Genomic DNA, 14,595 nt, shown 5'->3' with positions numbered 1-14,595 from the left:
CTCAGTGAGAGCATGGGTGAATGTTAAAGTCCGGAGATGCAGGGAGAGCCTTTCTGCGAACCCATCCTGACTCAGTTTAACAGCTCCATTAGCAATCAGCGTTGACGCGTTTCGCTGCCTGCTTTTCTTCTCTCAAGTCCATGTCAGGAGCGATGCTACTACCCGGTCACACTTGAAGGATTTTGTTCCTGTTCCACGGCGTTGATTCTGGTAAGATCGTTTCATTTATTTGATAACGCATAAAGACAAGGTCACAGTGTGACTCCTTTTATCTTTATAGAATCTAAAGGTAATACCCTCGGAAGGGGGCTGTTGAACTTGGGTGATATTATTTTGCATAATATTGTTTATTGTGTTTGCTACTACATTTGTGTGAGAGGATGCTCTGTCAGTGTGGAACACAGTTCATTAGGGAGAATGAGGCAGGCTTTTTTGCCGTGTCCTCTCGAGTGCAGGGGCGGTCCTGCATGGCACTCCATGTGACCGGGTGTGGCCTCTACAATTTCCTATTTCTCTACCTGCGTTCGGAGGAGACGAAAGCCGTTTCTTGTAGTCCGTGTCATAGGAGGTGGTGAGTGTCCCCGCCATTGGGATATAAAGGGGCCATTTATTTTTGATCAAGTCCGTAATAAAGACACAAGCTATGGAGGACTCTGATATGTAAAAGGATACTCCCTCTTTATCTAAACCCATTAACTGTGTATATTGTGAGGAGGTTCCAGTCAATCCACCTATGCAACTCTGTTCCACATGCTTTGACAATATTGCTATTTCCAAAAAGAATAAAGTATTTAGTACGACTGAGCCGTCCATCTCCAATTACACAAGCAGTTCCTAAGGGCACTACTTATCTTCCTGCAGGAGGGACCCTTTGGCCTCTTTGCGATCAATTAAAGACGGCGGTTTCTGCGGCCATTAATGCGATGCCTTGCCCTACTAAGCGCAAGCAGAAGGTACGGCACTGCTATCCGTCTCAGGGGTCTTCGACTCCGCTGGATGTATCGGACAGATTCAGCTGAGGAGGACAACTCCGACTTTTCGGAGGATCGCGCTTCTGGGGTGGAATTGGCTACTTCTAGACCTCCGTACACGGAGGAGCCAGATTTTAAATTTAGATGGAGCATTGGCGCTTTCTTCTGAAAGAGGTGCTTGCTACGTTGGAGGTTCCGGAACCTAAACTACCCGAGGTACCTTAGATTCCTAAACTAGATAGGGTCTATGAGGACAGGGTAGTGCCCCAGGCCTTCCCGGTTCCAGTGAAAATGGCTATCATTAATAAGAATGAATGGGAGAAACTTGGTTTGTCCTTTTTCCCCTCTTCTTCTTTTAAAAGCGCAGCTTGAACTGTGGGGAACCGTCCCTAATGTTGATAGTGCTGTCTCCACGCTCGCTAAGAAAACGACTATTCCGCTAGAGGATAGCTCCTCTTTCAAGGAACCCATGGATAAAAAGTTGGAGTCCATGTTGCGGAAGATGTTCCAACTTACAGGGTTCGTTTTTCAATTGGCGGCGGTCACCGCAGTGGCTGGTGCGGTAACCTACTGGTGTGGCACATTTTCAGCGATGGTCGAGGTGGAAATTCCTCTGGATGAAATTCTAGGCCAAATCAATGCCTTAAAGGTGGCACATTTTCATTTGTGATGCTAACATGCAGATTATTCGCCTGAATGCTAAGACATCAGGGTTTTCTGTTTTAGCCCGTAGGGCTTTGTGGCTAAAGTCATGGTCTGCTGACATGACTTCTAAGTCTCGTTTACTTTCCCTTCCATTCAAGGGGAAGGTTTTGTTTGGCCAGGGCCTGGATTCCATTATATCTACGGTCACGGGTGGCAAGGGTGCCTTCTTGCCTCAGGATAAGAAGGCTAAACCCAAGGGGTCTACTTTTCGTCTCTTTCGTGCGGACAAGTCTCAGCGCCAGCAGCGTGCCGCAAAGTCGGAGCAATCCAAGGGATCTTGGAAGCCAGCTAACTCTTGGAACAAGTCCAAGCAGAACAAGAAGCCCGTCTAGTCAAAGTCGGCATGAAGGGACGGTCCCCGGTCCATCATCGGATCATATTGTGGGGCAGACTATTTCTTTTTGCGGAGACCTGGAGAAGAGACGTTATAGACCCGTAGGTTCTGGAGGTTGTATCCCAGGGTTACAGGATAGGTTTCAAGTCTTATTCGCCCAGAGGCAGATTCCGTCTGTCAAACATATCTTCAAGACCAGAAAATAGAGACGCCTTCCTGGGGTGTGTGGGGGGATCTCTCATCTCTCGGAGTAATCGTCCCAGTCCCTCCAGCAGAAAGAGGGCTGGGGTATTATTCAAACCTTTTCGTGGTCCCAAAGAAGGAGTGCACATTTCGTCCAATCCTGGATTTAAAAGCCCTAAGCAAGTTTTTGTCAGTTCCATCGTTCAAGATGGAGACAATCAGGTCGATTTTGCCCCTGGTTCAAGAAGGGCAATTCATGACGAGCATAGATCTGAAGGATGCTCACTTTCACATTCCGAGCCACAAGGATCACTTCAGGTTTCTAAGGTTCACCTTCCTGGACCAACAATTCCAGTTTGGGACCCTTCAATTTGGTCTTGCGACTACCCCAAGAGTCTTTACAAAGGTTCCTTGAGCTCTACTCACCGTAGCGAGAGCCAGAGGAATTGCAGTGGCTCCTTATCTGGATGATATCCTGGTCCAGGCTCCGTCCTACAATCTTGTGGAGGATCACTCGAGAGCTCTTTTCTTTCTCCTTCGGACCCTCGGGTGGAAGATAAACGAAGGAAAGTGTTCATTGGTCCCCAGCAATAGGGTGGAATTCGTGGGTACGATAATAGATTGTTCAGCCATGAAGATATTTTTGACAGATCAGAGATGGTGCAAGCTTGCGTCCAACTGTCTAGCTCTTCAAACATCCTCCAGGACATCTGTGGCCAGGTGTATGGAGATGATCGGGCTCATGGTATCCAGCATAGATGTCATTCCATTCACCAGGTTCCATCTCAGACCTCTTCAGCTGTGCATGTTGAGACAATGGAACGGCAATCATTCAGATCTGTCCCAACAGATATCTCTGAACAGACCGGTGAGGGAGTCCCTATCTTGGTGGACCCGGCCAGGGCAGTTGTCTCAGGGGACATCCTTTTTGAGACCATCCTGGGAGATTGTGACCACGGATGCAAGTCTATCAGGATGGGGAGCTGTTTGGGGTGCCAAGAAGGCACAGGGCAGATGGGCTCGAGAGGAGTTGAGTCTACCTATAAATATTTTGGAACTTCGAGCAAAATTCAACGCTCCGAGGGCTTGGCCCCTTCTGGGGTTGTCCCGATTCATCAGATTCCGGTCGTACAACATTACCTCGGTGGTTTACGTAAACCATCAGGGGGGGACGTGAAGCTCCCTAGCCATGAGGGAATTATCTTGGATTCTGGAATGGGCCGAGACTCACAGTTGTTCGCTCTCAGCGATCCACATCCTGGGTGTGGACAACTGGGAAGCAGATTTTCTGAACAGACAGATGTTTCATCCAGGAGAATGGTCCCTCCATCCCGAGATTTTCGCGGAGATCTGCAGCAAATGGGGGACGCCGCTAATAGATCTTATGACGTCCAGACTCAATTGCAAGCTACCCAGATACAGGTCACGATCCAGGGATCCCCGGGCGGAACTGATAGATGCCTTGGCGGTACCCTGGGACTTCAACTTAATTTACTTATTTCCACTGTTGCCTCTTCTTCCTCGAGTAGTGGCCCACATCAAGCAGGAGCAAGCTTCGGCTATTCTGATTGCTCTGTCATGGCCGCGGAGGATGTTGCTTGCGGATCTGGTGGCGATATCATAATCTCCGCCTTTAAAGTTACCTTGTCGCAGGGATTTGCTGGTTCAAGGTCCCTTTCTACATCAAAATCTCGATTCTCTGAGGCTGACTGCGTGGAGATTGAACGAATAGTCTTAGCCAAGAGAGGATTTTCGGAAAAAGTAATTGACACACTCGTTCAGGCCAGGAAGCCGGTCACTCGACGCGTCTACCACAAGGTGAGGACCTACTTATCCTGGTGTGAGGAACGAGGATATCCCTGGTATAAGGTCAGGGTATCCAGGATTTTGGCCTTTCTTCAGGACGGTCTTGCCACCAGTTCCCTGAGGGGACAGATCTCGGCTTTATCTGTACTGTTGCATAAGAAGCTTGCAGAGCCTCCTGACATTCAGTCCTTTGTTCAGGCGCTGGTTAGGATCAGGCCTGTCTTTAGGAACCCGGCTCCTCCGTGGAGCTTAAACTTGGTTCTTAAGGTTTTGCAGAGGGCTCCGTTTGTGCCTATGCATGCACTTGACATTAAGGTTCTTTCATGGAAAGTCCTATTATCACTGGCTATTGCATTGGCACGCAGAGTAGTGGCCTTGCAATGTGAACCTCCCTACTTAGATTTTCATGTCGATAAGGCTGTTCTTCGCACTGGATTGGAATTCCTTCCCAAGGTAGTGTCGCATCGTAACATCAATCTGGAAATAGTAGTTCCTTCTTTGTGTCCTAATTTGTTGTGTATGTAATTTGTTGTGTATTCAGGGAAGCGCAAAGGGCCTCTGCTACCTTTCTATCTTTTTGGTTGAGGAGTATGATCCGTCTGGCATATGAGACAGTGGGACACAAGCCTCCTCAAAGGATTATGGCTCACTCGACTAGAGCTGTGGCCTCTTCTTGGGCCTTTTAAGAATGAGGCTTCTATGGAGCAGATTTGTAAGGCGGCCACTTGGTCTTACTTACATACTTTTGCAAAATTTTATAAATTTGACGTTTTTGCTTCGGCGGAAGCAGCTTTTGGGAGCAAGGTTCTGCAGGCTGTGGTGCCCTCAGTATAGGGTCCGCCTCCTTTTACCCTCCCGTTTTTTTCATTCAGTGTCCACTGGAGCTTGGGTATTTGTTCCCACAAGTAAAGAATGAAGCAGTGGACTTTCCTCCCATTAAGATGGAAAACATAAATTATGCTTACCTGATAATTTAATTTCCATCTGTTGGAGGAGAGTCCACTGCACCCGCCCGTTTCTCCGGTGGGCAGACCTAAATTTATTATTAATCTTCTGGCACCATTTATACCCTGATATTTCTCCTACTGTTCCTTGTTCCCTTGGCAGAATGACTGGGGGATAAGGGGAATGGGGGAGGTATTTAAGCCTTTTGCTGGGGTGTCTTTGCCTTCTCCTGGTGGCCAGGTTCTTAATTCCTACAAGAAATGAATGAAGCAGTGGACTCTCCTCCCACAGATGGAAATTAAATTATCAGGTAAGCATAATTTTGTTTTTTGATTGGAATGTCCATTTAAGTACAAAAACAAAATATTTGTAGCACACTTTTTGGGCTGTATAGTTTGAGAACTCCAGAAATATACACTCATTTAAATGTCTCTTATTTATGTTTTTCTTATTGCCTCCATTTTGGTTAATTAAAAGTAGATACAAAATGAGCCCATGCAACAATCTCTAAGCCTTAAAGGATATGAAACCCAAAATTCATGATTCAGATAGAGCATGCAATTGTAAGTAACTTAATTAAGTAGTTCTACCCATGTGCTGAACAAAAAATTCTATGGCTCCAAAGCGTACATTCCTGATTTTCAAACAAAGATACCAAGAGAGCGAAGAAAATTTGATAATAGGTTTAAATGAGAAAATAGCTTAAAATTGCATTCTCTATCTGAATCACGAAAGAAAAAATTTGGGTTTAATATCTCTTTAAGTTTGTAGCATATTGCAGGGTTATCTACAGCAGTGTTTTTCAACCAGTGTGCCGTGGCACACTAGTGTGCCATGAGAGATCCTCAGGTGTGCCACGGCAGACTGGCAACAGTGCGGGGGTGTTTGTGAATGAATGTCAATATGTCATGTATAGTTTGTAGGAGGCATGGCATGACAGCACAGTACAGTATCAGTGTGTGTGTATATATATATATATATATATATATATATATATATATATATATATATATATATATATATATATATATATATATATATATATACTGTGTATATATCCTGTATTAGGCTACAATGTGTGATTTTGTAAAATTTTGGGATGGTGGTGTGCCACAGGATTTTTTAATGTAAAAAAGTGTGCCACGGCAAAAAAAAGGTTGCAAATCACTGATCTACAGTATGCTCTCAAGGGTAAGTGAAAAACACAATTTGTTTTAAGAAGCATAACAGGAAAAAAATTAACAAAATAAATAATAAATGTTTACTACATATTTTTACTGTGAGTGAGAATTTCAATTTTAAGTTTAAATTCCCTTTGTTTCATAGCTGATTTACTACATTTTTTCACAATTCTGATTTTGTTCAATATTAAAGTAATGTGGTATATTTCTTAATTCCTTAACGGTGTAGATTTACATATTTCACAGATGACACCTTGTCATCTATCTTCCTCCCTTAGTCTTAAGTTCTGTTTTTCCAGCTTAATATGAGGCAAGTCCACGGCTTCATTCCTTGTGGGAATACAGAACCTGGCCACCAGGAGGAGGCAAAGACACCCCAGCCAAAGGCTTAAATACCTCCCCCACTCCCCTCATCCCCCAGTCATTCTTTGCCTTTCGTCACAGGAGGATGGCCGAGAAGTGTTGGAAGATTCGGAGTAGTCTCTTATGGAGAGTAGTACTCTTCGGTATAGGACTGGAGTTTTAAGTAGTCTTGTCAGCCTCTCAATGAGAACATTGACGAATGTTAGGGTCTGGAGATGCAGGGAGAGTCTTTCTGCAAAACCATCCAGACTCGTATTAACAGCTCCTAAGCAATCAGTTTTGACGAGTTTCACTGCCTGCTTCTATCACTCAAGTCCATGTCAGGTGCGATACTACAAGACTTTCAAACTTGAGAGGCTGTGTGTCTGTTCCACAGCGGTGATTCCGGTAAGATTGTTTCATTTTATACTCATATGATCACGCAAGAAGACAGAGTCACAGTGTGACTCCTTTTATCTGTATGGAATTAAAGGTTAATATCTCCGGAAGGGGATTATTGAACAGGGGGGGAATTACGCATAATTTGGTTTATTATGTTCTAATCGTATTCACGGTCACTGGAGGCAAAGGTGCCTTTCTACCGCAGGATAAGAAGAATAAACCCGAAGGACAGGGTCCTAATTTTCGTCCCTTTCGTTCGGAGAAATCCCAACGCCAGCAGCCCGCCGCGAAGCCTGATCAGTCCAAGGGAACTTGGAAACCGTCTCAATCTTGGAATAAATCCAAGCAGAACAAAAAGCCCGCCGAAACAAATACGATCGGGTTGATTGACACCCCCTGCTAGCAGCGTTGCAGGGGGCGGCGTTGCACCAGCAGTTCACCAGAACCATCTGGAGGGGGCTCTTGTCCTGCAGGCTTTACCGTGCAGTTACAATCGTTCTCCTGACCTAGAGTCATCTAAATATTTGTTGGATTTAGCTACTATGTCCCAGCTATCCGAGTATGAGTTAACCTCTGTAGCTTCAGAGGGTGAACTTTCTGAGTCGGAGACTTCAGTTTCTAAACCTCCTTCAGCGGAAGAACCCTCCTTTAGATTTAAAATTGAGCATCTGCGTTTTTTTATTAAAGGAGGTTTTGCCTACACTAGAGGTTCCAGAGGCTACACTCCCTGAGGAACCTAAGATCCCTAAATTAGACAGGGTTTATGAAGACAGGAAGGTCCCTCTGACTTTTCCTGTGCCAGTTAAGATGGCGAACATTATTAGTAATGATTTGGAAAGAATAGGAACTTCTTTTTCCCCCTTGTCTACTTAAAAAAAATTATTCCCTGTCCCTGACTCTCATTTAGATTTGTGTGGCTCCATCCCTAAGGTGGGTAGTGCTATTTCTTTGCTGGCTAAGTGTACTACTATCCCTCTGGATGATAGTTTTAGAGAGCCTATGGTGAAGAAAATGGAAACCTTTCTGTTGAAGCTGTAGCTGCTGTTGCTGGAGCAGCTACCTACTGGTGCGATACTCTGTTGGAGCTCTTTGAGGTGGAGACTCCTCTCAAGGATATTCAGGAGAGAATTAAGGCTCTGAGAATTGCTAACGCCTTCATCTGTGACGCAAATATGCAGATTATTCACATAAATGCAAAGGCTTCTGGCTTTGCGGTCGTAGCCCGGCCGGGCTCTCTGGTTAAAGGCTTGGTCTGTGGATATGACTTCTAAATCCAGACTCCTTTCTCTTCCTTTCAATGGGAAGATTTTATTCGGTCCAGGGCTAGACTCCATTATTTCTACGGTTACTGGGGGGAAGTGTGCCTTCCTACCGCAGGATAAGAAGAATAGGCCTAAGGGACGGCAATTGTCTAATTTACGTTCTGACAAATCAAAACGACAACAATCCTCATCCAAGTCCAAGAGTACTTGGATGCCGGCTCAGTCCTGGAATAAGTCCAAACAGACAAAGAAGCCCGCCGAGAACAGATCGGCATGAAGGGGCGGCCCCCGATCTGGGATCGGATCGAGTAGGGGGCAGACTGTCTCTTTTTTCAGACGCTTCCAAGATGTACAGGATCCTTGGGTCCTGGAGGTTGTATCTCAAGGATACAGAATAGGATTCAAGTCTTATCCGCCTAGGGGCAGATTCCTACTCTCCAGTCCATCTACAAAACCAGAAAAGAGGGCTACCTTCTTAGGTTGCGTACGGGATCTCTCCTTTCTAGGAGTAATTGTCCTGGTACCTATAGCAGAAAGTGGTTTTGGGTTTTATTTAAAGCTTTTCGTGGTTCCAAAGAAGGAGCTAACTTTTCGTCCAATTCTGGACCTAAAGTGCCTAAACAAGTTTATAAGTGTTCCCTCTTTCAAGATGGAGACAATACGGTCAATCCTTCCTCTGGTTCAGGAAGGACAGTTTATGACCACCATAGACCTCAAGGATGCATAACTTCACGTTTCGATGCACAGGGAACATTTTCAGTTCCTAAGGTTTGCCTATCTTGACCAGCGCTTCCAGTTCATAGCTCTTCCGTTTGGCCTAGCTATTGTTCCAAGGATATTTTCGAAGGTTCTGGGGCCTCTTCTAGTCGTTGCCAGAATACAAGGTATTGCAGTAGCGCCTTACCTGGACGATATTTTGGTACAAGCACCATCTTTTCGTCTGGTGGAAGAACATTCGGTGTCCCTTCTCAATCTTCTTCGATCACATGGATGGAAGGTAAACTTGGAAAAGAGTTCTCCAAGTACAAGGGTGAATTTCCTGGGGACAATAATAGACTCCATATCCATGATAATATTCCTCACAGATCAGAGACCTTGCAAGCTAACTACTGCATGTCTTGCCCTCCAGGCCTCCTTGAGACCCTCAGTGGCTCAGTGTATGGAGGTGATCAGACTCATGGTGTACTATATGGACATCATTCCTTTTTCCAGATTCCATCTCAGACCCTTACAACTATGCATGCTGAGACAATAGAACGGCGATCATTCAGATCTGTCTCAACAGATTGTGCTGGACAACCTGTTGAGAGACTCGCTCTCTTGATGGCTCCGCCCAGATCATCTGTCCCAAGGCATGTGCTTCTTGAGACCGTCCTGACTACGGATGCAAGCCTTTCCGGCTGGGGAGCCGTTTGGGGTGCCAAGAAGGCACCAGGACTGTGGACTGAGGAGGAGTCCTCCCTTCCGATCAATATATTGGAACTCCGGGCAATCTTCAATGCCTTGAAGGCTTGGCGCCTTCTGGATTCGTCCTAGTTTATCAGATTACAATCAGACAATATAACCGCGGTTGCCTGCATCAACCATCAGGGGGGAACGAGAAGTTCCTTGGCTATGAGAGCAGTATCTCGGATACTAGAGTGGGAGGAGACTCACAGATGTACGCTGTCAGCAAACCACATTCTGGGAAGTGGACTTCCTCAGCAGGCAATCCTTTCACCCGGGGGAATGGTTTCTCCACCCTGAGGTGTTTGCAGAGATATGCAGCGAGTGGGGGACGCCAGAGATAGATCTCATGGCATCCCTCCTCAATACCTAGCTACCCAGGTACGGGTCGAGGTTGAGGGATCCTCAGGTGGATTTGATAGATGCCCTATCAGTACCATGGAGGTTCAGACTTGTATATCTTTTTCCTCCATTACCACTTCTCTCTAGTGTGGTGGCTTGCATCAAGCAGGAGCGAGCATCAGGGATTCTGATTGCTCTATCGTGGTCGCGAAGGACGTGGTTTGCGGATCTGGTGGGAATGTCCTCATCTCCTCAGTGGAGGTTACCTTGTCGCAGAGTTCTGCTGATACAGGGTCACTTTGTTCATCAAAATCTAGATTCTCTGAGGCTGAGTGCAAGGAGATTGAATGCTTAATCTTAGCCAAGAGAGGGTTCTCTGAGAGTGTTATCTACACTATGGTTCAAGCTTGTAAGCCAGTTACTCGTCGTATCTATTATAAAGTGAGGAGGACTTACTTGTTCTGGTGTGAAGAGCGTGCCTTTACCTGGCATAAGGTTAAAGGGACACTGTACCCAAATTTTTTCTTTTGTTATTTAGATAGAGCATGCAATTTTAAGCAACTTTCTAAGTTACACCTACTATCAAATTTTCTTCATTCTCTTGGTATCTTCATTTGAAAAGCAAGAATGTAAGTTTAGATGCCGGACCAATTTTGGTGAACAACCTGGGTTGTCCTTGCTGATTGTACAGCACCAATAAACATGTGCTCTCCAGGGTTCTGAAATAACAATTGGCTGGCTCCTTAGCTTAGATGCCTTCTTTTTTTAAATAAAGATAGCAAGAGAACGAAGAAAAAATGATAATAGGAGTAAATTAGAAAGTTGCTTAAAATTGCATGCTCTATATGAATCAAGAAAGAACAAATTTGGGTTCAGTGTCCCTTTAAGGTTGCCAGAATTTTATAGTTTCTCCAGGATCGACTAGAGAAGGGTCTATCTACTAGTTCCCTGAAGGGACAGATATTGGCCCTGTCGGTGTTACTGCACAAGATATTGGCTGAGCTTCTGGATGTGCAGTCCTTTGTTAAGGCTATGATTAAGATCAGACCTGTGTTTAGATCTAGGGCTCTGCCTTGGAGCCTAAATCTTGTTCTTAGTGTTTTGCAGCAGGCTCCGCCTGAGCCTATGCATACTGTTGACAATAAATTGTTATCTTGGAAGGTTCTTTTTTTGCTGGCTTTACAATGCTTTCTGCTTTACAATGTGTCTCCTCTTATCTTGTTTTTCATGCTGATAAGGCGGTATTACATACTAAATTAGGGTTCCTCCCTAAGGTGGTGTTGGATCGTAACATTAACCAAGAAATTGTTGTTCCTTCCTTATGTCCTAATCCTTCTTCAGCAAAGGAACTCTTGCTTCACAATCTGGGTGAGGTTCGTGCCTTGAAGTTTTATCTTCAGGCTACTAAGGAATTCAGACAATCTTCCTCTTTGTTTGTCATCTATATGGGGAAGCGTAAGGGGCAGAAGGCTACTACAACATTCCATTAAAGCAGGGGCTTCCTTCTGGGCTTTTAAGAACAAAGCTTCTGTGGATCAGATTTGTAAGGCGGCTACCTGGTCCTCCTTACACACTTTTTCTAAATTTTACAAGTTTGATGTGTTTGCTTCGGCTGAAGCAGCTTTCGGTAGAAAAGTTTTGCAGGCTGTGGTGCCCTAAGAATAGGGTCCCCCTCTTGTTCCTTCCCGTTATTTATTCAGTGTCCTCTGGAGCTTGGGTATAGTTTTCCCAACAGTACGGAATGAAGTTGTGGACTCTCCCTGCCTTATGGAAGGAAAACATAATTTATGCTTACCAGATAAATTCCTTTCCTTTCTGGCAGGGAGAGTCCATGACCCCGCTCGTAATTTTTTTGTTGTTGGACGGCTCCCTTTTTATATTATTTTTTCTGGCACCTTATATACCCTGATGTTTCTCCTACTTTTCCTTGTTCCCTTGGCAGATAGACTGGGGGATAGGGGAAGTGGGAGGGATATTTAAGCTTTTGGCTGGGGTGTGTTTGCCTCCTCTTGGTAGCCAAGTGTCGTATTTCCCAACATTAAGGAATGAAGTTGTGGACTCTCCCTGCCAGGAAGGAAAGGAATTTATCTGGTAAGCATAACTGATCTTTTTGTTCCCTTTTCCTGTAACTCCTTTCTGAAATTGTGAGCTTCAGTTCCTGTTAAAAATGAACGTGCAGGACACTGTTATATTCATCACAATCATTGGCTGCACACTCTATTGACCTATTTTATAACTGTCTCTAATTGGCCATAACAGAGAAGGTAACCGAAGTTACAACTTGGCAGCTCCCATTGGGTTTAAGACATTAAAACTTAACTCTTTGGGGCGGAGTCTGTCATGGACATGGGTAAAAGCAAATTTATACAGCTCTGATGGTGCTCATCATTTTTTCTGATTTACTGAGCATACAAGCTGAGTATTTTTTTACCTACTGCTGTTGGAGAACCCTGGTGTCCTGCAGATAGACCCAGAGGCAACGCTTGTGGCGTATACATAGTGTCGAGTTCAGAAAATGTTGGCACAGGAAAATAGAGCGGTGGCCATCTTACCTATAACACTGCTGTACACCAGGAGTGCAGGACACCTCCACGGTCGTGCACCTTTCAGCTATTCCTTATCCATTGCAACTTCAGCAGGACGGACAACCTTGGAGATGGCTGTTTTTTTTAAAGGTCTTTGGTTGTGTTTTTTTTTTATACTGCACACTCTGGTACCAAGGGCCATCCCTATTACGCACAGCACCAAAGCGCTTTCAACATAGCGGCATCGTCTGACCCTGAGTGAGTACAAGCCTTTACATTGTGGAAGCTCTTACACAAGTCGCTAGGACTTTCATACTCCCTGCAAGTGGGCAGATAACATTTATTCCATCTACTGTAAGTCCTACACTAACGTGCAGTAAAATGGCCCAACAGACCTTTTTGAATATTGCAGTTTACCTGCCCCACAACTACCAGGAAGGCAAAAAGTAAATGTGTTATGATAAAAACCTACAGACTTATAAGCACATATCTACAAGGGTATATACACTGAACTGTTACGTTGCCTACTGCATGCTTTTGTCACAGACTTTAACAAAAAAGAAAAAGAAAATAACTTTCTATACTAGGCTTGTTGCAGTAATTACAAGAATTAATTTCCTTGTGTCTTGCCTATAACGCCATACAGGTAGTCGTCGACTTACGACCGCATTACGTTCTGACCGTCCGGTCGTAAGACGATTTGGACGTAAGTCGGACGATATATCTACGGCATGTAAATAAAATGGTCTAATGTAGGGTTTAGGCAGATAGGTCTGCTGCTACACATCACAGGTATTTTGGACTGCAACATGGTGAGAGGCTGCGACACATGCGAAGGCTGCTGCTGCTGCTGCTTACGACAGTCACTCTCGTATGGCCTGCACACAAGCACTGCTGTCTGCAGTATGACACATGGTCGTAAGTATGGATGGTCATAAGTCGCATAGGTTGTAAGTCGACGAGTATCTGTATTCCTGTTGACACCATGATCTGAAAATAACCTCAGGCTTAACCCTCCTGTCCTACAATGGGTGCTCAAGCTAGCCTATATTTTACTACTGTTCTATCACAAGAGACTCACAATACTAGTGCAACTATTCTTGAGGCATATATAGGGTTGGATTCAGCTGCCTATCTGCTCCTGGAGTGTGCTACCTAGTTTATAGCTATATTACTGATCTTTGCGTTGTGCAAATATGTTACACTCCTCAAAGAAAAAGCACAAACCTCAGCCTCCAATTAAGCGAACCGTAATAGACCATTTTAATATCACTCAATCTGAATCACAGTTTGAAGATGACAGCCCAGAATCTCCTAGTCTGACACTTGCAATCTCACATCTAGCACCCTGCAAGAATTACAGAGATCTCCCAGGTCTTTAGTCACTCCAACTTTTATCCTTGACTCACTTAAATCCATGCTGGACTCACATGACACATCATTTACAGCTAAGCTTGCTGCTTCTACAGCTGAATTCTCAGAAATCTCCTCTACTAATGAGAGAATAGAACTGTCTTAACATTCTAACCTATATACAGCCTTATCAGATTGTTTAGATTCTGTGGAAGACAAACTAGAATATATGGAAGATAGATCTAGGAGAAATAATCTAAGGAGTCGAGTTATTTTATCATCTTGCACCTCCAACAACAGACTTCAAAAATGTTTTGGATCGTGCACACAGATCATAGAAACCCAAAGATCTGCCAGACAGTCAACCCAGAGATGTAATAGTCAGACTCTACTATTTTACATACAAGGAAAGAATATAGAGGGCACATTTTCAAAAGCCCCTAATACCTGAAAGGTTAAAAGGTTTGCAGATATTTCCAGATTTGTCCTCGCAGACGTTACAACAGAGAAAAACTTTCTCAGAAGTCACCCAAGTCTTGAGAAAGCACAACATCAGATATAGATGGGGTTATCCCATAAAGCTCTTGGCCTTCAAAAACAATCAGCTATACACCATAACAAAAGTTTTGCAAGGGATTGAACTTCTCCAATCTCGGATCTTACTTGATTTGTTGTCTACTGACCCGTGTTTGAATCCCAGAACAATTAATCCGTGAGCAATAGCTCCAGATAGGTTAACTTTACCACAGAGATGCAAACCTGAACAACAGAGTGCCTAACTACTTGTACTTATACTGA

General features: G+C 44.4%; 1 protein-coding gene across 1 annotated transcript in view; it reads left to right on the top strand.

The window, feature by feature from the left end:
- Nucleotides 1-14,595, top strand: part of KMT2A (lysine methyltransferase 2A) — a 555,423-nt gene that overhangs the window by 310,375 nt on the left and 230,453 nt on the right. The gene's annotated exons all lie outside the window — the stretch shown is intronic.

Source organism: Bombina bombina, chromosome 8, assembly GCF_027579735.1.
Source record: "Bombina bombina isolate aBomBom1 chromosome 8, aBomBom1.pri, whole genome shotgun sequence".
NCBI classification, from domain to species: Eukaryota; Metazoa; Chordata; class Amphibia; order Anura; family Bombinatoridae; genus Bombina; species Bombina bombina.
Note: the sequence above shows the minus strand (reverse complement) of the source record. Positions and strands in the feature narration are given on the sequence as shown.